This window comes from Bubalus kerabau, chromosome X (assembly GCF_029407905.1).
Source record: "Bubalus kerabau isolate K-KA32 ecotype Philippines breed swamp buffalo chromosome X, PCC_UOA_SB_1v2, whole genome shotgun sequence".
NCBI classification, from domain to species: domain Eukaryota; kingdom Metazoa; phylum Chordata; class Mammalia; order Artiodactyla; family Bovidae; genus Bubalus; species Bubalus kerabau.
The window spans coordinates 91,670,907-91,696,193 of record NC_073647.1 but is presented as its reverse complement, the minus strand read 5'-3'; the positions used below and the strand labels follow the sequence as shown (position 1 = coordinate 91,696,193).

At 38.5% G+C, this 25,287-nt stretch overlaps 1 pseudogene; it reads left to right on the top strand.

The window, feature by feature from the left end:
- Positions 1 to 25,287, top strand: part of LOC129638513 (NADH dehydrogenase [ubiquinone] flavoprotein 2, mitochondrial-like) — a 77,469-nt pseudogene that overhangs the window by 475 nt on the left and 51,707 nt on the right.

Below are 25,287 nucleotides of genomic sequence, written 5' to 3'. Positions count from 1 at the left end.
GTCGTTTTCTTTTTTTTTTTTTAAATGGGTTTTTATTGACACCGTGCCGCCGCAAAATTCTCTCTCCCTAAGGCGCTTTCAGGAACTGCTTAACTGTTGGGCCTGCGGGTCCTTAATTCCTAAGGGCTGCCTTTCCATTTGCAAACTTAGTTTTGATAGACCAATCAGTTTGTAATATATTCATGGTGGGCTAGATTAAAATAATTTTTTCCATGCCCTTTATATATATTTCAAATGAGGACTTTTGGTCTTCTAATACTTAACATTTGTCCGGGAAACATCTTAGAGATCGAAGGTGTGTGTGTGTGTGTATAGATAATATTTCAGGGAGTTGCTACATTATATTGTGAATTGTTAGCTTGTTTACTCACTAAGTAAGAAAAGAGCTAAATTTCCCGTGTTCAGATCTCTTGGTGAAAATGAATTTATGTTAAGCATAATATCATTACATGTTTACTGTTTGGGAAGACAGTAAAACTGAATTTAATCTATTAAATGCTTATGTGGTTAAAAGAAATTTCCCTCAAGAAATGCCCACATCTCACTCATACATTGCTGGAAAGACTATGAATTGCTGCAACCTTTTGAAAAAAATGATCTGACAATATGTAAGGAAATAAAAAAAATACAAATATTGCTTGACTAAATACTGGAACTTAATATTCTGACTTTTAAGAATCCCTTCTACAGAAATAAATGTACCAGTGTGTAAGGATGTATGAACAAGGATGCCTTTGTAGCTTTGTTTTTGTGACAACTGGAAACAACCTGTATATCCGTCAGAAGGAGAGTGTTTGAATATATCTTGGGACATCCATATTATGAAATATTTTGCAACTGTGGAAACAGATTTACCTCTATTGATCTAGAGAATGCTATAATGGATTGTTATGTGAAGAATGTAAGGTGTAGAATACTGTCTAGTATAATTTAATGTTTTTGGTGGTGGTGGTGAGTGATGAGGGCTTTCCTGGTAGCTCAGCTGGTAAAGAATTGCATGCGATGTAGGCGACTTGGATTCGATTCCTGGGTCGGGAAGATCCCCTGGAGAAGGGATAGGCTACCCACTCCTGTACTCTTGCCTGGAGAATTCCATGGAGGGAGGAGCCTGGCGGGCTATACATTCCATAAGGTTGCACAAAGGCAGACACGACTGAAGTGATTAAGCAGCAACAGCAGTGAGTGATGAAGGAATGTTGGATAAACTTTCTTTTCTTTGTCTTTTTGGGGGGCCTTGTATAATATGTTATGAAATACTTAAGACATATAGAAACATATAAAGAAAAACACAATGAACCTCTTTTCTCACCAGCCAAACATAAAAGACTAAACATTACCATTATAGTTGCCGTGCTCTGTGTACCCATCCCTGATTGCATCCCTTCTTTCTTCCTCAGAAATAACCATTATTTTAAATTGATTCTTGTGACTTCCCTGGTAGTCCAGTGACTAAGACTCAGTGCATCCAATGCAGGGGGCCTGGTTCAATCCCTGGTAGGGGAACTAGAGCCTGCCTGTGGCAACTAAGACCAGGTACAGCCAAATAAATATTTAAGAAAAAAGGTAAAGTGATTCTTTTTCCCATGCATTTCTTAAACTTTTGTGATGTAATGAACTTTTTCTTGCATGGGTTATTTTTTATACATTTTGAAGGGAAATTTTTAAAAGTTGAATTTTAAGTGTTGGGCTGCAGTAACAGGGACCAGTTGAAATTTCTTCTAAATTTGAGAGCAGAATCTAATTTTTTAAAAAGAAATTAAGCCAGGAAACAAATGTCTGCAAGAAGTAGGGAAATTGGAGCTCTCATACATTGCTGCTGGGATGTAAAATGGTGCAGCCACTGTGGAAAATAGTTTGACAGTTTCTCTATAAGTTAAACATAGAATTACCACACTTCCTTGCCAACACTTGTTATCGCCTGTTTTTTTTTTTTTTTTTTTTTTAATTTAAAAATTACAACCATTCTAGTGTGTTTGGAGTGTTATATCATTGTGGTTTAGATTCTAATTTCCCTTATCACCAATGATTTTGGCCACCTTGATGCACTTATTGGACATTTGTGTATTTTTAATTTGAGTGTCTTTTTGTTGTTGAGCTATAAATTCTTTGCATATTCTGGATAGTAGTCTGTTTATATATATATATATATATATATAGTGTAGAATTTTGCAAATTTTCCCCCCATTCTGTATATGTTTTTTATGCATTCTTGGTAATGTTCTTTGGTATACAGATTTTTTTTTTTTTGTATTTTTTCTAATTTATTAGACCAAAAAAAAAAGTATCTCACCATTGTTTACAGGATGATTTATTACAGAGATTCATCTGAGCTATCTTGGAAGATGACAACTGGCATTTCAAGAGAATCATTTGTTAGAAACAAACAAACAAAAATTAATTTTTTGAAAACAGAGGCTGGTTTAGTTAACAAACTCTAAGCTCTCTAATTTCACTCAGCTAGGATCTTCCCTTGCTGCTGCTGCTAAGTCGCTTCAGTCGTGTCCGACTCTGAGTGACCCCGTAGACGGCAGCCCATCAGGCTCCACCGTCCCTGGGATTCTCCAGGCAAGACCACTGGAGTGGGTTGCCATTTCCTTCTCCGTGGTATACAGATTTTTAAAGTCTGCTTTATTTTTTCTTTTGTTGCTTGTACTTTTGGTGTCAAATCTAAGAATTCTTTGCAAATTCTTTGCCAAATAAATCTAAGAAGATTTATCTTTATGTATTTTTTCTTTGCAAATTCTTTGCCAAATAAATCTAAGAAGATTTATCTTTATGTATTTTTCTAAGTGTTCTATGGTTTTAGCTCTTATATTTATGTCATATATCCATTTTGAGTTATTTTTACGTATGATATGAGATCCAATTTTATTCTTTAACATGTGCACAGCCAGTTGTCCCAGCACCACGCATTGGAGAGACTGTCCCCCATTGAATGGTCCTGGTACCCTTGTTGAAATCAGTTGGCTTAGGTGTATGGGTTTATTCTGGTCTTTCAAATTTGTTTCATTTGTCTCTGTGCCTATCCTTATTCCAGTGCCATACTTTTGTTTACTGTTGATTGTGTTAATTTTTAAAATTGAGAAGTGTCAATCCTCCAACTTTGTTCTTTCTCAAGATTGTTTTGGCTATTCAGGGCTTCTTGTAATTCCATATGAATTTTAGGATTAGCTTGTCCATTTCTTTTTAAATCATATAGAAAAAAATAAGAGGGGTTACAAACCAAAAATACAATAATACTAGCTTATATATTTACCTGTGTAGTTACCTTTGCTGCTGCTGCATGCATGCTCAGTCACTCGGTTATATTCACCTCTTTGTGACCCTATGGACTGTAGCCCGCCAGGTTCCTCTGTCCATGGGATTTCCCAGGCAAGGATACTGGAGTGGGTTGCTATTTCCACCTCCAGGGGATCTACCTGACCCAGGGGATCAAACCTGAGTCTCTTGGGTCTCCTGCATTGGCAGGCAGATTCTTTACCACTGAACCACCTGGGAATCCCTTGTAGTTACCTTTGCCTGTGTTCTTTATTTCTTCATATAGTTTCAAGTTCGTCTATTATCCTTCCATTTTATTCTGAAGAACCTCCCTCTTGTAGGGCATGTCTGTCAGCAGTGAACTTCCTCAGCTTTTGTTTATCTGGGAATGTCTTAATGTCTCCTTCAGTTCTCTTTTGATAGATTTATTGAAATATAGTTCACATACCATACAATCCACCCATTTAAAGTGTACAGTTCAATAGTTTTTAGTATATGTGCAACCATCGCTTAAATCTTGCAACATTTTAATCACTCTAAGAGGAAGTCCATATGCTTTAGCCAGAAGCCAGATGGTTGGATGGCATCACAGACTCAATGGACATGGGTTTCGGTGGACTCTGGAAGTTGATGATGGACAGGGAGGTCTGGTGTGCTGTGGTTCATGGGGTCACAAAGAGTCAGACACGACTGAGTGACCGAACTGAACTGAACTGAACACCCCCTTGAACCTCACCTGCCCAGCCCTAGGTAACCACTAATCTACTTTTATCTCTATAAATTTTCCAGTTTAGAATATTTCATATGAATAGAATGATAATATATGGCTTTTTGTGATTGCCTTCTTTAATTTAGCATACTGCTTCAAAGTTCATGTATGCTGTAGCATGTATCAGTACTTTATATCCCGTTTATGACTTCCATTCATAGAATGGATATACTACATTTCCTTTGTTTATCCGTCTGGACATTTGGGTTGTTTCTACCTTTAGGCTATCAAGAATGATTCTGCTAAAACATTCATGTACAAGTTTCTGTATAGAAATATGTTTTCATTTCTATAGGTGTATAACTAAGAGTTATTGCTGGGTCATATAGCAACTCTGTGTTTAATAGTTTGAGACACTGTTAGACTTTTTTCCAAAGTGGCTGCACCATTTTACACTCAGCAGTGTGAGGGCTCTAACTTGTTTACATTCTCACCAGCAATTGTCATTATCGACTTTATCCAATTCTGGCCATCCTGCTGCTGCTGCTAAGTCGCTTCAGTCGTGTCCAACTCTGTGCGACCCCATAGACGGCAGCCCACCAGGCTCCCCGTCCCTGGGATTCTCCAGGCAAGAACACTGGAGTGGGTTGCCATTTCCTTCTCCAATGCATGAAAGTGAAAAGTGAAAGTGAAGTCGCTCAGTTGTGTCCGACTCTTAGCGACCCCATGGACTGCAGCCCACCATCCTAGAGGGTGTGAAATGGTATCTCATTGTAGTTTCCTTTCCTACAAGGTTAGGTCCCTGATGTTGTTCTTTAGGGAGGTGCAATTTGAATATACCCACCATCACCCTGGGATGACTGAGTTTTGTTAGAGCTGTCTTTCTCTGACCACACCCAGCAGCCAGCAGCCAAGCTCCATTTACTGATCCTTTGTTTTACATAATGCCTGAGGGCATAAACTACTCTGAGAACTAATTCAATCAAATTGTGGGTCCTTTGAAGAAATAGTTAGCAGAGGTTAGTGTTTGATATTTGTTCTGGCTCCAAGAGGGTTCTTTCCGGTTGCTTTATTGCCCATTTCTCACCTGCAAACTCGTTGACCTACAGTTTGGTGTATATTTTGAATCTTCTCCCAATTGTTTTTCTTTACAGTTCAGTCAGGCAGTTCAGTCGCTCAGTTGTGTCCAACTCTTTGCAACCCCATGGACTGTAGCACGCCAGGCCTCTCTGTCCATCACCAACTCCTGGAGTTTACTCAAACTCATGTCAGTTGAGTTGGTAATGCCATCCAACCATCTCATCCTCTGTCATCCCCTTCTCCTCCTGCCCTCAATCTTTTCCAGCATCAGGGTCTTTTCCAGTGAGTCAGCTCTTTGCATCAGGTGACCAAAGTATAGGAGTTTCAGCTTCAACATCAGTCCTTCCAAAGAAATCCCAGGGCTGATCTCCTTCAGAATGGACTGGTTGGATCTCCTTGCAGTCCAAGGGACTCTCAAGAGTCTTCTCCAACACCACAGTTCAAAAGCATCAATTCTTCGGCACTCAGCTTTCTTTGTAGTCCAACTCTCACATCCATACATGACTACTGGAAAAACCATAGCTTTGACTAGACGGACCTTTGTTGGCAAAGTAATGTCTCTGCTTTTTAATATGCTGTCTAGGTTGGTCATAACTTTTCTTCCAAGGAGCAAACGTCTTTTAATTTCATGGCTGCAGTCACCATCTGCAGTGATTTTGGAGCCCAAAAAAATAAAGTCTGTCATTGTTTTCCCTGTTTCCCCATCTATTTGCCATGAAGTGATGGGACTGGATGCCACGATCTTAGTTTTCTGAATATTGAGTTTTAAGCCACTTTTTCACTTTCATCAAGAGGCTCTTTAGTTCTTCTTCACTTTCTGCCATAAGGGTGGTGTCATCTGCACATCTGAGGTTATTGATATTTCTTCTGGCAGTCTTGATTCCAGCTTGTGCTTCTTCCAGCCCAGCATTTCTCATGATGTACTCTGCATATAAGTTAAATAAGCAGAGTGACAATATACAGCCTTGACATAATCCTTTCCGTATTTGGAACCAGTCTTTTGTTCCGTGTCCAGTTCTCACTGTTGCCTCCTGACCTGCATACAGATTTTCTTTACAACCTCGCTGTTTTTTCAGTGCTCCTCTAGGCTTGACTTTCTCCATGGTCTTGCAAATGAAGTCAGTTCAGTTGCTTTGAGAAGAGAATAGGAGCTATCTGTTTTAAAGTCTACTTTTTCCCTCAAGCAAAAGCAAAAGTTCTGGAGGTGGGGGTAGGGACAATGGCAAGTTTCTGAGTGACAGTTCTGTTGTGCTAGGTGAGTGCTTAGTGGAGGGGAGAGTGCAACCAGAGGTCCTCTCAGTTTGCTGTTTACTCCTCACAACCCAGGGCAAGGATGTTCAGGGCCCCAGTATTCTCCACATACCATGTCCAGTTAAAGTCTTCATTCCACCACTGGGGGTTAGGTGGCAGAAAGGAACCTTTACCTCTAAACCACAGTTGTTCAGGACTCAGCCCTAGCAACAGGCTAGGTAGCTGGATGGGAAACTCCAATGCCCTGTTCTTCCAGAGAAGAAAGGCCTCTAAATGGGACTTGGGGGTGGTAGTGGTGGAGAGGGAGTTTTTTGCCTTGAATTCAGGAGTCTTGAGTAGAGTCTTCCTCTCCTTGAGCTGGGATGGGAGAGGGAGGGAGGGAGGGAGAAAGTAGTTTTGGTTCAGATACCATAGGCTCACTTTTCTTAGTGAATTTTAAAAGATGTTCTTGAATAGATATTTCTTCATTTGTTGTTTGTTCTTAAAACCACTTCCAGAGGGTTTAAATGGTTGCTTTTTTTTTTTTTTAATAGTTTTTATCAGTTTCAGTGGGGAACAGGACACTCAAGCTCCTCATGCTGTCTTGCCATAAGTTAATCTCTTTCCTTTCTTTTTGAAGGATTGTTTTATCAGAAATAGATTCATAGATTGAGAGCTCTTTTCAGTTCAGTTCAGTTCAGTCACTCAGTTGTGTCCGACTCTTTGCGACCCCATGAATCGCAGCACGCCAGGCCTCCCTGTCCATCACCAACTCCTGGAGTTCACTCATACTCACGTCCATCGAGTCAGTGATACCATCCAGCCATCTCATCCTCTGTAGTCCCCTTCTCCTCCTGCCCCCAATCCCTCCCAGCATCAGAGTCTTTTCCAGTGAGTCACCTCTTCGCATGAGGTGGCCAAAGTACTGGAGTTTCAGCTTTAGCATCATTCCTTCCAAAGAAATCCCCCAGCAATTAAAATATGTCATTCCATTGCCTCTGGCTTCCATGGTTTCTGTTGGTGAGTTACCTTTCTTAATTTTAAGATTCTCTCTTTTTCTTGGGTTTCAACATTTTAATTATATTGTAGCTCAGTGTGGATCTCTTTGAGTTTATTCTATTCTGGATTCATTAGATTTCTTAAGATATGTAGATTGGGCATTGTTTCTTCAAACACTCCTTTTTCATAATTACCCTTTATTCAAATTTGAAAACTGAATGAAGAACAGAGAATATTGTTTCCTTAGTTTTGGTCTGCATTTTGGATAAGAAAATAGCATACAGAAATATAATTTGGGGACCTGTGAAGAATATTGAAGGATTAGAACAGCTTTAATTAGACTAAATCAGACTAAATCTAAAACCTTTTCACAGGTTGATAAGATGAAGATACAAAACAGACAATGATAACCGATACTTGGAGATCACTTAGAAAATTGAGAGGAGTCAGACTGGGCCCATCTTACAATACAGAAGTCTCGTGGCTTGTGCTTCTGAATTGTATGTCTTAAAACTTATAATGAACACCTGAGTTGTATAGAGATGAGAGAGGTTACAACTTCAGATCCCAAGTTATATATGAAACCTGTTTAGTCCTGCAGGATTCTGAATATTTCTTCAAGGTTCTCTGTCATTTTAATAAAAATGGATCTATCACTTCTGTTTATTTTATATTTGCTACACTCGATATACTTTACTCACCAAGTCATTGGAACTCTTAAAAATTCTAAATAATTGGTAAACCATTTCACAGATGAGAAACTTGAGGTTTATTTGGGGACTGATCCAGCTATAGTCATGGTTAAATATTGGCAGCTCAGGGATTTTGTTTGCTTTATGATATATCTGTAGATGTACTTAAAATGGATGGGGAAAACAGTTTTGTGTTTTCAAATTTTATAATAACCTGTCTAGAAGTGAGAATTATGACTTGATTTGAATATTTCCAGGTTATTTTACACTATACCTCATGTGATATTTCTTTTCAATAAATAGTTGTTGTTTAGAATGTATATATCTATATCCCTGATTATGTCTAAAGGGCACATGGAAAGTCAGCAGAAAAACGCATATGCCTGAAACACCAAATGCTATGCATATAGTCCCCTTCTACAATGCTATCAAGTCAACTACCCTCCCTTAGAACTTGTAGGGATGCCCTCTTAGAAGCAAAGTATCCATGATGTTTTAGAAAGCAAGGAAATAAGTGTGGATTTCAGTCAAGAATTGCAGGCCTTGCTGGACACATCCCAGGGAAAATTTTTCAGAGATGTGATGCTGGAGAATGTGTCTGGTCTGTTAGTGAGTATGTCGACATTGACTTTTTTTTTCCTTCAAATATTCCTGATATCCCTTTCTCTCCCTCTTTTTCTTTTGGATCTCTCATTTTGTTGGTATGCTTGATGCTATATACGGGTCTCTTAGTTTCTTTTCCCATTTCTCCCACCCTCTATCCCTGCCTCTGGCAACCACCAGTCTGTTCCCTGTATCTACGATTAAAAAAAAAAAAAAAAAGATTTCACATACAAGAGATCATATAGCGTTTGTCTTTGTCTAAATTCTTTCACTTAACATAATGCCCTTGAGGTCCATCCACATTGTCAAAAATGGCAAGATTTTATTATTTTTTATGGCTAACATTCCATTGTATTTATATATTATATATACACATTGTTGTTGTTGTTTAGTTGCTAAGTTGTTTCCGACTCACTTGCAACTCCATGGACTATATAGCCTGCCAGGCTCCTCTGTCCATGGGATTTCCCAGGCAAGAATACTGGAGTGGGTTGCCATTTCCTTCACCAGGGGATTGTCCCAATTCAGGGATCAAACCCTTGTCTCCTGCATTGGCAGGCATGGGCTTCCCCAGTGGATCAGTGATAATGAATCTATCTGCCAATGCAGGAGATGTGGGAGATGCGAGTTTGATCCCTGGGTTGGGAAGATGTTGGGAAGATCTCTTTGGGGGGGAAATGGCAAGCCATTTCAGTATTCTTGCAGGGAAAATCCCATGGACCGAGGAGATTGGCTGGCTGTAATCCATAAGGTCACAAAATGTTGGACACAACTGAGCAAGCAAGCACACACACACACACACACACACATGCACACACACGTACATACATGCACACACCCATCCCACAATTTCTTTATCCATTAATCTATTGGTGGACATTTAAGTTGTTTCCATACCTTGACTATGTAGATGATGCAGCAGTGATCATGGGAGAGCAAATGTCTTTTCAAGTTGGTGTTTTTATTTTCTTCAAATTGTTGTTCAGTTGGCAAGTTGTGTCTGACTCCTCGTGACTCCATGGACTGTAGCATGCCAGGCTTCCCTGTTCTCACCGTCTCCTGGAGTTTGCCCAAGTTCATGTCCATTGCATCAGTGATGTCATCCAACCATCTCATCCTCTGTCTTCGTCTTCTCCTTCTGCCTTCAATCTTTCCCAGCATCAGGGTCCTTTTCAATGAGCTGGATCTTCGCATCAGATGGCTGGAGTACTGGAGCTTCAGCTTCAGCATCCATCCTTCCAATGAATATTCAGGGTTGATTTCCTTTAAGATTGACTGGTTTGATCTCCCTGCTGTGCAAGGGACTCGCGTCTTCTCCAGCACCACAGTTCAAAAGCATCAATTCCTCAGTGCTCTGCCTTCTTTATGGTCCAGCTCTCACAACTGTACGTGACTACTGGAAAGGCCTTGACCATACGGACCTTTGTTGGCAAACTGATGTCTCTACTTTTTAACATACTGTCTAGCTTTGTCACAGCTTTCCTGCCAAGAAGCAATTATCATCTTATTTCATGGCTGTAGTCACAATCCACAGTGATTTTACAGCCCAAGAAGAGGAAATCTGTCCCTGCTTCCACCTTTTCACCTTCTATTTGTCATGAAGTAATGGGGCTGGATGCCATGACCTTAGTTTTTTTAATATTTAGTTTTAAGCCAGATTTTTCACTCTCCTCCTTCACCCTCATCAAGAGACTCTTTAGTTCCTCTTCACTTTCTGCCATTAGAGTGATACCATCCACATATCTGAGGTTGTTGATATTTCTCCCAGCAATCTTTTTTTTTTTTCTCTCCTGGCAGTCTTGATTTCCAACTTGTGACTCCTCCAGCCCACGTGATGTGCTCTGCATATAAGTTAAATAAACAGGGTGACAATAAACAGCCTTATACTCCTTTCTTAATCCTGAACCAGTCAGTTGTTCCATACAAGGTTCCAACTGTTGCTACTTGATTGGCATACAGGTTTTTCAGGAGACAGGTAAAATGGTCTGGTAGGTCTGGTATTCCCATTTCTTTAAGAGTTTCCCATAGTTTATTATGATCCACACAGTCAAAGCTTTTAGCAGAGTCGATGAAACATAAATAAATGTTTTTCTGGAATTCCCTTGCTTTCTCTATGATCCAGTGAATGTTGTCAATTTGACCTCTGGTTTCTCTGCCTTTTCTAAATCAAGCTTGTACATCTGGAAGTTCTTGGTTCACGTATCCTCTCATGCAAGATTTTGAGTATAACCTTACTAGCATGGGAGATGAGTGCAATTGTCCGGTAGTTTGAACATTCATTTGTACTGCCCTTCTTGGGAATTGGGATGAGGATTTCTTTGGATAAATACCCAGAAGTGAACTTAGTGGATCATAAGGTAGTTCTGTTTTTAATTTCTGAGTAACATCCATACTGTTTTCCATAGTGGCTGTACCAGTTTACATTCCTACCAACAGAACATAAGAGTTCCCTTTTCTCCACATCCTCACTCCTTATTTCTTGTCTTTTTAATAATAGTCATTCTAACACATTCTATCTCATTGTGGTTTGATTGGCATTTCCCTGGTGATTAATGATATTGAGCATCTTTTCATGTACCTGTTGGCTGTCAGTATGTCTTTGGAAAAATGTTATTTGGCTCTTCTGCCCATGTTTTAATTGGCTTATATAACTATCTTATGGCAGTAGTTTTTAACTACCAATATGTTGGGAAAGAATGGTAAGATAACAAAAAGTTTCACTTTGAAAAGTGAATGCTGCAGCTGCTGCTGCTGCTAAGTCGCTTCAGTCGTGTCCGACTCTGTGCGACCCCATAGACGGCAGCCCATCAGGCTCCCCCGTCCCTGGGATTCTCCAGGCAAGAACACTGGAGTGGGTTGCCATTTCCTTCTCCATGAAAAGTGAATAAAGTAGATTTAAAAAATAATGTCAGGCTGGCATAGATCTGGAAAATACCTATATGAGGATAATATCAGTTGAAGCTGACTCTGAAATGACATAGATGACAGAATTAATGGCTTTCTGTTACTGTTGTTCAGTCACTCAGTCTTGTCTGACTCTTTGTGACGTGATAGACTGCAGCACACCCGCCATACCTGTCCTTCACCATCTCCCGGAGCTTTCTCAAACTCATGTCCATTGAGTCGGTGATGCCATCCAACCATCTTATCCTCTGTTGTCCCCTTCTCCTCCTGCCTTCAGTCTTTCTCAGCATCAGGGTCTTTTCTAATGAATTGGCTCTGCACATTAGGTGGCCAAAGTAATGGAGCTTCAGCATCTGTCCTTCCGATGAATATTCAGGGTTGATTTCCTTTAGGATAGACTTGCTTGATCTCCTTGCAGTCCAAGGGACTCTCAAGAATCTTCTCCAACACCATAGTTCAAAAGCATCAATTCTTCGGCACTCAACTTTCTTTATGGTCCAACTCTCACATCCATACATGACTATTGGAAAAACCATAGCTTTGACTAGACAGCCCTTTGTTGGCAAAGTAATGTCTCTGCTTTTTAATATGCTTTCTAGGTTTGTCATAGCTTTTCTTCCAAGGATCAAGCGTCTTTTAATTTCATGGCTGCAGTCACCATCTGCAGTGATTTTGGAGCCCAAGAAAATATTCTCTCACTGTTTGCATTGTTTCCCCATCTATTTTCCATGAAGTGATGGAACTTGATGCCATGATCTTCTTTTTTTGAATGTTGAGTTTTAAGTCAGCTTTTTCACTCTCCTCTTTGACCTTCGTCAAGAGGCTCTTTAGTTCCTCTTCACTTTCTGCCATAATGGTGGTGTCATCTGCATATCTGAGGTTATTAATATTTCTCCTGGCAATCTTGATTCCAGTTTGTGCTTCATCCAGCCTGGCATTTTTCATGATGTACTCTGCATGTAAGTTAAATAAGCAAGGTGATAATATACAGCCTTGACCTACTCCTTTCACAGACTGGAACCAGTCCGTTGTTCCATGTCTGGTTCTAACTGTTGCTTCTTGACCTGCATACAGGTTTCTCAGGAGGCAGTTCAGCTGGTCTGGTATTCCCATCTCTTTAAGAATTTTCCACAGTTTGTTGTGATCCACACAATCAAAGGCTTTGGCCTAGTCAACAAAGCAGAAGTAGATGTTTTTCTGGAACTCTCTTGCTTTTTCCATGAACCAATGGATGTTGGCAATTTGATCACTGGTTCCTCTGCCTTTTCTGAATCCAGCTTGAACATCTGGAAGTTCTCAGTTCATGTACTGTTGAAGCGTAGTTTGGAGAATTTTGAACATAAAACAATTGTTATGAATGTAGAAGAATGACTAAAAATGTTAAGTTGAATTATGAAAAATATAAGAAAGATTTAACTTCTGAGGATGAAAAATGTAATTGTCTTTAAAGTTTAACTTCTTTAAGGAGTTTCCTGTCATCTTTCTGTTACTAATTTCTAGTTGATTTATATTATGGTTTGAGAAAATACTTTGTATATTTTCAGTTTTGTTGTTGTTAGTGAAGGAGGTGCACAGTGAAGCCAAAGAAACCAAAATGTCCAGTTTGGAGCAAAGAAAAGTTTACTTCAGGGCCAAGCAGGGAGATACGGGTGGCTCCTGCTCAAAAAACACCTAACTCTCCAAGGCTTTCAGCAAAGCATTTTTAAAAGCAAGGTGAGGGAGGGGCGTTCCATGGTTTGCGATCAGCTCCTGCACAGTTCTTTGGTTTATGTCAACATTACCAGTCCTTAGGCTCCATATCTACATAATCAAGTAGTTAATTTCTTCCATTTGGTGGTGGTATTTAGCATCTGAAAAACTCAGGAAATATGCATGCTGCTGCTGCTGCTGCTGCTGCTAAGTCGCTTCAGTAGTGTCCGACTCTGTGCGATCCCATAGATGGAAGCCAACCAGGCTCCCCCATCCCTGGCATTTTCCAAGCAAGAGTACTGGAGTGGGCTGCCATTTCCTTCTCCAATGCATGAAAGAGAAAAGTGAAAGTGAAGTCGCTCAGTTGTGTCCGACTCTTAGCGACCCCATGGACTGCAGCCTACCAGGCTCCGCCACCCATGGGATATTCCAGGCAAGAATACTGGAGTGGGGTATCATTGCCTTCTCTGGAAATATGCATGAGGTACTGTTTTTTGGGTACTTCAAAGAGGAGCTATAGCAGGAGTATATGGGGTAGGGTCTGTCCTAGGAAGGCCACATGAGATCCTGCTTGCAGTTGGTTATTTAGTGTCCCACTCTTTTGTGACCGTATGGACTGTAGCCCCCAGTCTCCTTTGTCCATAGGATTCTCCAGGCAAGAATACTGGAGTGGGTGGCCATGCCCTCCTCCAGGGGATCTTTCCAAGCCAGGGATCAAACCCACATCTCCTGCACTGGTAGGCTGGTTCTTTACCTGCTAGTTACATTGCCATATACTTCATTGATTGCATGAAGTATAGTTTATTTAGCTAATCTCTTATGTATAGGCATTCAGATTCTTTCTAGTGTTTTCCAACTGCTAACAAGGCTACAATGAATACATTTGTGTATATAAATTTTTATATTGTTGAAGATGTATCTATAGGGTAAATACTCGTATAAGAGTTATTAATTGATTTTGCTGTTTTAAGTATTGCCAAATATCCTTCCAAAATGATTGTACAGTTTGCATTTGTACCAGCCATGTGTGAGAGAGCCTATGTCCTCACAGCTTCACCAACTGAATGCGTTTTCCTTATACATAATATATATACATGAATGTGCATGTATGTTTGTATTTGTTTTAAACAAATGTAGGATCTTATCAAACATGCTGTTTATATTTTTTGCATTTAAAAATAAACCATGGTTATAAGTACATATATATTCATACATTAGATATGCATACGTGCTTCTATTTGCAGTGGCTTCTTACTTTTCCTTTATATGTGTTTACCATATTCAACCAAGGATCTCTTAAACTTTTTTCAGTCTTTTCACTATCATATACAATGGTGTGGTTATTTTGGAATAGTTGTAAATTCACATATAGTTGTAAGAAATAATAAAGAGAGAGCCCACGTATTGTTTACCCAGTTTTTACCAGTTGTAACTTTTTGCAAAACTTGAGGAAACAAAACAAGGGTTGACATTGATACAGCCCATTGTTCTTATTCAGATTTCCCAATTTTCAAATGTTAAAAATACTGCCAATCTGGTGAGGAATGACATCCCAGTGTTTTTTAAATTTGCATTAAAAAAATTTTGGGGTTTGAACTTTTTCTCACTTAAGTCATTTTTATAGGTTTTTTGTTTTGCAAGTCGTTGTTTCTTTTCTTCCCATTTATTTATTGGGCTTCGGTTATTTTTGGCTGCAATTTCAAGTAATTATTTATATGTTTAAAGGGATAAATTACAAATATTTTCTCCAAGTTTGTCTTTTTTTCAATTTAGATATCATTTACAAATAATTTAAAATTGACAGTGCCATAGTTTTATTGCAGTATGTTTTATTTATTCATTCACTTACCAAAGGACTTTTTGATGTCTTCAGTTTGTGCCTCAATGAGTATTTGGATACTAGTTTTGGTATAGAGATATATTTTGATTTTTATCTTTGGGAAATACCTAGAAGTAAGATTACTGGGTCATGTAGTAAGAGTATATTTATCCTTATAAGAGACTGACAGTTTTCTAAAAAAAAAAAAAAAAAAAAAAACTTTACCATTTTAGATTTCTACCTGAAATATATGAGAGTTTCCATCCTCACTGGCACTTCATGTTTTTTTCTTAAAGCCATTCTAATAGGTGTGTAGTAGTATCTTGTCATTTTAATTCGCATTTCCCTAGTGACTATGATGTTAAGTATCTTTTCATGTGTTACTTGAAATCTATTTCTTTGGTGATATGTCCTGATTTTTTGTCCATTTTTTATTGGATTGTCTGTCTTAATAGTGAGGTAGAAAGTTTCTTTATATTTTCCAGATAGAAGTCCTTTGTCAGATATATGTATTGTGAATATTTTCTTTCATTTTCTGGTGTGCCTTTTGGTTTTCTTAAAGGATGTCATTCAAAAATCAATTTTTTTATGAAATTCATTTTTTAATTGTTTTAATGGTTTATTCTTTTTGTGTTTTACCTAAAAAATACTTATATAATGTCAAGGTGGGGAAAATATTCAATGTTTTCTTCTAGAAGTTTTATAGTTTTACTTATGTTTAGGTCTTTGATCTGTTTCAACTTAATTTTCGCATTTGACATTAGGTTAAGGTCAATGTTTATTATTTTTGCATATGGATATTCAGCTATTCTAGAATTATTGCTTGGAAAGATTTCCCTTTTCTTATTGAATTGATTTGATACCTTTGTCAGAAACAGTTTGTTGCATATTTGTTGCTCTGGTTCTGTTTCATTTTGTTCCACTGATCTTTGTTTTTTCCCTCTTACTAATACCAAAAGATACCAAGAAATGGCTCTGTGTGTAAAGAATCTGCTTGCAACGCAGGAGACACAAGAGACCACAGCTTCGATCCCTGGATCAGGAAGATCCCCTGGAGAAGGGAATGGCTACCCACTCCAGTATTTGTGCCTGGAGAATCCCATGGACAGGAGCTTGGTGGGGTACAGTCCAAAGGATTGCAAAGAGTTGGACATAGCTGATTGATTAAGCAAGCAAGCAAGCAAGCAATGCGATGCTCTTGATTACTGTGGCTTTTTTATTAACTCCTGACGTCAAGTACTTTATGTCCTTCCAACTTTTTTCCCTTTTAAGAAAATTGCTTAGGGACTTCCCTGGTGGTAATACAGTGGATAAAAATCTACCTGCCAGTGCAGGGGACATGGGTTTGAGCCCTGGTCCGGTAAGATCCCACATGCTGTTTAGCAGCTAAGCCCATGCGCCTAGAGCCTGTGCTCCACAAGAGAAGTCACACAATGAGAAGCCTGTGCACCTCAACTAGAGAGTAGCCCCCGCTCTCTGCAACTAGCGAAAACCCATGTACAGCAAAGAAGACCCAGTGCAACTGAAGAAGAAATTCAAAGGGCCTGGACCCCGTCTTAGGCCTGTTCATGCTGATCATGCTTGGCCACCTCTCCAATGGACTCTGGACTCTGTGCTTAGTGCCTATGGAAACTACAATAGAAGGATAAGACCCCCTCTGGACAGGGGAATCTTGAAGATCACATCCAGGTTACTCATTGCCTAAGATAAAACATACTGTAATCACCCCTGCCTCCGGACAGGTCATAAATTCTTTCTGTATCTATAGGAGTGTAACCGCAGGCTTATTGATTATTAACTCTTTGAACACCTACCACTTGATAACACTTGAATAATGGGGTTATTGTGATTGTATTTACCCTTCCTTTGTTTTATGTAAGTCTCAAGGAAATTGGGGTGGTGGGTTCGGATACGTACACATGGGGTATAAAAGATTTTCACAAACGTTGATCGGGGTCCTTGGCTAAGAGGAGACTCTGCCCTGGGACCGCCGGTGTAATAAACTGCACTCCACTTATCTGCATTGTCCTTCTGAGTGAGTTTGTTTCCCGGAACGCGTGGCTATAACACAACCAAAAAAAAAAAAAAAAAAAAAAAAGTAACAACATTTAAAAATGTTATTAAAAAATTACTTTAACTATTCTAGACTTCTCATTTCCATATAAATTTTAGTAGCTGTCTGTCAATTTCATCTAAAAATAGTTTTGTGTTTTTCTTCCATAAAATTCTCATAGATGTTTTTGTTTCTGAGTATTTTTAAATTTGGACAATGACTTCTTTTGTGTTTATACTTAAATAGCAATGAGCATAATAAGTTTAGTTCATGCTTTCTTTTTCTCAAAACTTTATACTTGCTGTGTTTTACTCAGGCCTTTCAATATTGCTGTGGATGATTCTGGAGAAAACCTGTCCCCCTTCTCCCTACTAGATACTTAATTGTCTTTTTTCTTAAACTAAAAACATTTAGATTAATAGATTTTACTTTATAAACAGTTTTAGATTTATAGAAAAATCAAGCAGGTAGTCGGAGAAGGCAATGCACCCCACTCCAGTACTCTTGCCTGGAAAATCCCATGGATGGAGGAGCCTGGTGGGCTGTAGTCCATGGGGTCACTAAGAGTTGGACACGACTGAGCGACTTCATTTTCACTTTTCACTTTCATGCATTGGAGAAGGAAATGGCAACCCACTCCAGTGTTCTTGCTTGGAGAATCCTAGGGACGGGGGAGCCTGGTGGGCTGTCATCTATGGGGTCACACAGAGTCGGACACGACTGAAGTGGCTTAGCAGCAGCAGCAGCAGCAGCAAACAGATAGTATAGAGTGTTCCTATAGAAACTATGGATAGTGTTATGATATGATACTACCCCTCACCCTGATCACACAGATTGCGTGTTTGCTCAGCTTGTATTAGTGTGGTTTATTTGTTCCAACTAATGAATCATTATTCATATATTTTACAAACTATAGTCCATAGTTTATTTTTTTAATTTATTTATTTTAATTAGAGGCTAATTACTTTACAATATTGCATTGGTTTTGCCATACATCAACATGAATCCGCCACGGCAGAAATCAACATAGTTTACTTTAAAGTTCACTCTTTGTGTTGTACAGCTCTATGGGTTTTGATAAATGCGTTATGTCATGTATCCAGCATTATAGTATCATAGAGAATAGTTTCCCCTGTGCTCCTTCTATTCATCCCTCCTTCTCCTGTGCACCCCTCCCTTCCAACCCCTCACAAGCACTGATCCTTTTACTGTCTCTCTAGGTTTGCCTTCCTTTTCCATGTCATGTAGTCAGAATTATACAGTATATGGCCTTTTCAGACAGTCTTCTTTCACTTAACAATATCTATTTAAGGTTCCTTCATGTCTTTTTATAGCTTGATAGCTCACTTTTTTTTTTTTTTTTTTAACATTGAAGAATATTGCATTGTCTGGACATACCATCGTTTACTTACCATTCACCATCTGAAGAACATCTTAGTTGCTCTCAAATTTTGGTGATTTATATATTAATTATTATTAACTAAAGTTTATAGCTTTTTGAGTAGAGCTACTATAAACAGTCATATACAGATTGTTGTGTAGACAAAACTTTTCAGTTCCTTTGGGTAAATACCAAGGAACATGATTGCTGGATTGTGTGTTAAGAGTATGTTTAGTTTTGTTATAAATTGCCAAACTATCTTTCAAAGTGAGTGTTGTGTTTTGCATTCTCACTAGTAATGAATGAGAGTTTCTGTTGCTGTTTTGGCTAGCATGTGTCTTTTTTTTTTTAATCATTCATTCTAATGTAGTGGTAGTTCATTGTTTTAACTTGTAATTCTCTTGTGTCCTACCCTCATAGCTTAGTTGGTAAAGAATCTGCCTGCAATGCAGGAGACCCCGGTTCGATTCCTGAGTCAGGAAGATCCCCTGGAGAAGGGACAAGCTACTCACTCCAGTATTCTTGGGCTTCCCTGTGGCTCAGCTGGTAAAGAATCCACCTGCATTGTGGGAGACCTGGGTTTGATCCCTGGGTTGGGAAGATACCCTGGAGAAGGGAAAGGCTACTCACTCTAGTATTCTGGCCTGGAGAATTCCATGGACTATATAGTCCATGGGGTCCCAAAGAGGCGGACATGACTGAGTGACTTTCACTTTCTCTTGTGAACCTATGATGTTGAGCATCTTTTCATATCCTTATTTGTCATCTGTGTATCTTATTTGGTGAGGTAACTATTCAAATGTTTTATTTTCTTGACTGAGTTTCTTACTTTGTCATTGAGTTTTTAGAGGTCTTTGTTTATTTGAGTACAAGTCCCTTATCTCATATATGTTTTGCAATATTTTCTCCAAATCTGCCTTGTCTTTCCATCCTCTTTGTACTCTTTCATAAAGTGCATGTGTGCATGCTCAGTCATGTCAGTCGTCTCCAACTCTTTGCGACTCCATGGACTGTATGTAGCCCACCAAGCTCCTGTGTCCGTGGGATTTTCCTGCAAGAATACTAGAATGGGTTGCCGTTTCCTTCTCCAGGGTATCTTCCTGACTTAGGGATCAAACCTGTGCCTTCTGTGTCTCCTGCATTGCAGGTGGATGCTTTACTGCTGAGCCACTTTCACAGAGTAGTGCTGTTTAATTTAAGTCCAACTTAGCAATTTTTGCTTTAATGGATTGTGCTTTATTGTTGTATCTAAAATGTATTTAAAGGAAATATTTAAGATAATTATAAGTGGGGGAGGATGAAGGAACATAAAGGAAGGTTGGTTTCTACACTTGAACTAGTAAAGTGTTGACAATATTGACTGTGATAAGTAATGTATGTATAATATGGTGTAACCACTCAAAAGTTATATAAAGAAACATACTAAAAAAACACAAGAGATAAATCAGAGTTCTAAAAAAAAATGTTCAAGTAACCCATAGAGAGGTAGGTAAAAGAAGATGGAGAAATAGAAAGCTAAGAGAACAGAAGAAAAACAAGAAAGGTGACTTAAGCCTTCATATATTATTAATTCCATTCGATTTAAATGGCTTAAATGTACCATTTAAAAGACAAGAGATTGTCAGAATGAAATAGCAACCATAACTGAAATTATATATGTTAACAACCATAACTGAAATTATATATGTTAATTACAAACTCACTTCAAATATGATTAGGTAGATTAAAGGTAGAAGGGAGGAGAAGAAGGGGACGACAGAGGATGAGGTGGTTAGATGGCATCACCAACTCAATGGGCATGAGTTTGAGCAAGCTCTGGGAGATGGTAAAGGACAGGGAAGCCTGGTGTGCTGTAGTTCATGGGTTTGCAAAGAGTCTGACACGACTGAACAGCAACAACAAAGGTAGAAGAATAGGCAGAGATATACCATGTACACCTTAATCAAGAGTAAGCAGTTGTGGCTGTCTTAATATCAGGTAAAATATGCTTCAGACAAAACAATTTACTAAAGAGAAGGACCTTTTTCATGATAAAGTTCACTTAGAAGATATGGCAATCTCAAAGTCTGTGTTCCAGACAATAGAACTGTAAAATATGTGAAGCAAAACTGATAAAGCTGAATGAGATATAGAGAGATCCATAAGTACAGTTGGAGATTTCAGCAATATTCTCACAGAAACTGGGAGGACATTGGAAAATCAGTAGTCATGCAGAAGAACTCAATAGCACTGTAAATCAACAGGTTCTAATTGGGGTTCATAGAACACTCTACCCAACAGTGGAAGAATCTGCACTATTATTTTTTAATTAATAGAGTTTATTTTTAGAGCAGTGTTAAGTTTACAGTCAAATTGAGGAGAAAGTACAGAAAATGCCTAGGTGTCCCCTTAGCACCCCACACCCCATAAAACTAGTTTCTTCTATTGCTGTCTTGTATTACCACAGTACATTTATCTCAGTTGAGCCAATATTGATATATTATTAACTGAAGCTTACATTGGGGCTTCCCTGGTTGCTCAGTGGTAAAGCTGCTGCTGCTGTTGCTGCTAAGTCACTTCAGTCATGTCCTACTCTGTGCGACCCCATATACAGCAGCCCACCAGGCTCCTCTGTCCCTGGGATTCTCCAGGCAAGAATACTGGAGTGGGTTGCCATTTCCTTCTCCAATGCATGCATGCATGCATGCTAAGGCGCTTCAGTCACGTCCGACTGTGAAACCCCATGAACAGCAGCCCACCAGGCTAAAAGCATCCACCTGCAATGCAGGAGCCGCAGGTTCGATCCCTGGAGTCAAGAAGATCCCCTGGAGGAGGGCATGGCAACCCACTCTAGTATTCTTACCTGGGAAATTTCATGGACAGAGGAACCTGGCAGACTACAGTCCATGGTGTCACAAAAGAGTTGGACAGGACTTAGTGACTAAAAACAACAAAAGCAAAAGCTTACATTAGGGTTCACTCTTTGTATTATACACTTTATTTGTTTTTGACAAATATATATAGATACATGCATCCATCATTACAGTTTCATACTGTAGTTACACTGCCCTAAAAATCCCTTGTGCTCTGCCTTCTCATCCTACCCCCCCCCCCAAATTCCTGACGAGCACTGACAGTTTTACTACCTCCATTGCTGTGCCTTTTCTAGAATGTCACACAGTTGGAATTGTATTGATACATTATGTGTAGCCTTTTCACTTTACTTCTTTCACTTAGCACTGTGCATTTTAAGGTTCCTTCATGTTTTTTCTTGGCTTGATGGCTCATTTCTTTTTGTTCCTGAAGAATACATGCTGTTTTATAGTATATAATATTTTCCATAGTAATTGAAAGATTTACCAAGATAGGCCAAACCTTAACCATAAAACAAACCTTAACAAATTTAAAACAATTGTAATCATAATCATAAACAGTATATGCTGATTTCAGTGGACTCAAACTAAAAGTTAATAATAGAGAAATAACAGAAAGCTGTCTAACCACTTAGACATTAAACAATACTTTTTAACATAATCTGTGGGCCAAAGATGAAGTCTCAACGGGGAAATTTTTATGTATGTGCGTGCATACATGTTTATGTATCTGAAAGAAATGTAAGCTCAGCTATCAAAAATATGTGACACAGTAGTAAAACATTGTATGGAGGGGGATTTATACCACTAAATACTTTCATTAGAAAAGAGGAAAGGTCTCAATTTTGTAATCTGTTTCCTATTTCAAGAAACTAGTAAAAAACCTAATTTAACCAAAACCAGCAAAAGGAAGGAAAAAATAAGGTAAGAAATGGATGAATCTGAGCATAGGAAAACAATAGAGAAACTAAGCAGAATAAAAGTTTAATGTAGTTTATAAACTTCTTGCAAGAATAACAAAGATAGAGAAGACAAGCCATGGTATTAGGAATGATCCTGCAGCCGTTGAAAGAATAATAAGGGTATAATACAAACAACTTTATACTCATACATTCATCAGCTTAGACATAGAAGGCCAATTATTCAAAATCAATAAACTATGAAATCTAAATCAAGATGAAATGAAAAACTTGAATAGTCCCACAGCAATTAAAGGAATTGAAGGTGTAATTTGAAAGATTCTAAAACAGATATCTCAAGACCCAGATGACTTCACTGTTACATGCTGTACATTATTTAAGGAATAATTAAAACCAAGTTTAGACAATCTCATTAAAATATAGAACTCATTTTGATACTAGTGTTACTGTGATATGAAATTAGGGTACAAAAACATTCAAAATTAGTATAAAACCCCCACAAAACTACAGACTAGTAGCTTTCATGATCTTAAATCCAAAATACTTTACACAAAACATTAGCAGATTGAATCTGATAGGATAGGAAAAAAATATATACATGATAACCAACTGGAATTTTCCCAAGTGTATGCAAGGGTAATTTAGCATTTGAAAATCAATCAATATAACACACTTTATAAATAGGCTAAAGAAGAACAATCATATGATTATATTGATGACAGAAAGTCATAGGGCAAAATCAAATTCCCATTCATGATAATTCTTGGAAAATGAGGAATATAGGCTGACTCCCTTGACTTGATAAATAGCAGCTATAGAAATCCCATAGCTACTATCATACAAAATGATGAAAGACTGAACACTTACCTTTAAAGTCATGAAAATGGAAAAAGATGTCTATTCTCCCCTCTTTTATTCAATAGAGTACCATAAATTCAAGCCACTGCAGTAAAGCAAGAAAATATATCCTAGTAAGAAAGAAATTTGTTCCTATTTGCAGATAACATATGTCTGTTTAGAAAATCTCAAGGAATCTACAGAAACCCAAGAAACTCCTAGATGTAATTTGAGCAATTGCACACACTACAAGATCAAATACAGAAAATTAATGTCATTTCTGTATGCTATCAGTGAATGTGTGGAAAGTGAAATTTAGAAGTAGAATATAATTTGCAACTACTCTAAGGAAATAAAATACTTAGATATTTGTTGTTGTTCAGTTGCTAACTTCTGTCCAGCTTTTTGTGACCCCATGAACTGCAGCATGCCAGGCTTCCCTGTCCTTCACTATCTCCCAGAGTTTGCTCAAACTCATGTCCATTGAGTTGATGATCCACCCAGTCATCTCATCCTCTGTTGTCCCCTTCTCCTCCTGCCCTCAATATTTCCCAGCATCAAAGTCTTTCCCAATAATTGGCTCTTTGCATCAGGTGATCAAAGTATTGGAGCTTCAGCATCAGTCCTTTCAATGAATTGATTTCTTTTAGGAATGCCTAGTTTTATCTCTTTGCAGTCCAGAGACTCTCAAGAGTCCTCTCAAGCACTGCAATTCGAAAGCATCAATTCTTTGGCGCTCAGCCTTCTTGATGGTCCATCTCACAGGGTGACAATTTACAGCCTTGATATACTTGATGTACTCCTTTCTCAATTTTGAACCAGTCCATTGTTCCATGTCTGGTTCTAATTGTTGCTTCTTGACTTGCATACAGATTTCTCAGGTGGCAGGTAAGGTGCTCTTTAAGAATTTTCTACAGTTTGTTGTGATCCACACAAAGGCTTTAGCATAGTCAGTGAAGCAGAAATAGATGTGTTTTTCTGGAATTCTCTTATATTATGCAGATTTTGGCAATTTGATCTCTGGTTCCTCTGCCATTTCTAAATCCAGCTTGTACAGCTGGAACTTCTTGGTTTATACACTGTTGAAGCCTAGCTTGAAGGATTTTGAGCATTACCTTACTAGCATGTGAAATGAGTACAATTGTACGGTAGTTTGACCATTCTTTGGTATTGCCCTTTTTGGGACTGGAATGAAAACTGACCATTTCCAGTCCTGTGGCCTTTGCTGAGTTTTCCAAATTTGCTGGCATATTGAGTGCAGCTCTTTAACAGAATCATCTTTTAGGATTTTAAATAGCTCAGTTGGAATCCCATCACCTCCACTAGCTTTGTTCATCTTAACTAAACACATACAGGATCTGTATTCTGGAAATCACTAAATGGTGATGCAATAAACTAAGGAAAACCTAAAAAAACCAAAGATACCTACCATGTTCATGTTCATGTTTAGTAAAGAAGTCAGCTGTCTCCAGAGTAATATAGGTTTAATGGGATCCCTGTTTAAAACCTAGTATGTTTTTCTATTATAGGTATAGTCAAGTTTATTCTAAAATGTATAATGAAAGGCTTAGGCCCTAGAATAGCTAGTACAATTTTGAACAAGAATAAATTGATGGAATCATTCTGTTATTAATTGTTTTTGTTTAGTCACCCAGTCATTTCCGACTATTTGTGATGCTGTGGAGTGCAGCACATAGGCCTCCTGTCCCTCACCATCTCTTGGAGTTTGCCCAAGTTCATGTCCTTCAAACTACTAGTAATACCTAGCAATAATCAAGAGAGTTTTATATTGGTAGAGGGATCAGTGCAGAAGAGAACTGAGACAAACACAATTAATTATGCCCAACTAATTTTTGACTGAAGTGGAAAAATAGTTCACTATGAAAAGAGAGCCTTTTTAGCAATAGTGCTTGAGCAACTGGATGTGAGTATGTTAGTTGCTCAGTCGTGTCCAACTCTTTGTGACCCCATGGATTGGGGCCTGCCAGGCTCCTCCTTCCATGGGGTTTTCCAGGCAAGAATACTGGAGTGGATTGCCATTCCCCTCTCCAGGGGACTTTCCTGACCCAGGGATCGAACCTGGGTCTCCCGCATTGCAGGCAGACTCTTTACCGTCTGAGCCACTAGGGAAGACTGGATATCCATAGGCAAAAAAATAAACTTTGACCCAAGTTTCACACGTCATATAAAAATGAAGTAAAAAAAATTACAGACTTAGGGTAAAACACAAAACTTAAAACTATAAACCTTCTAGAAGAAAA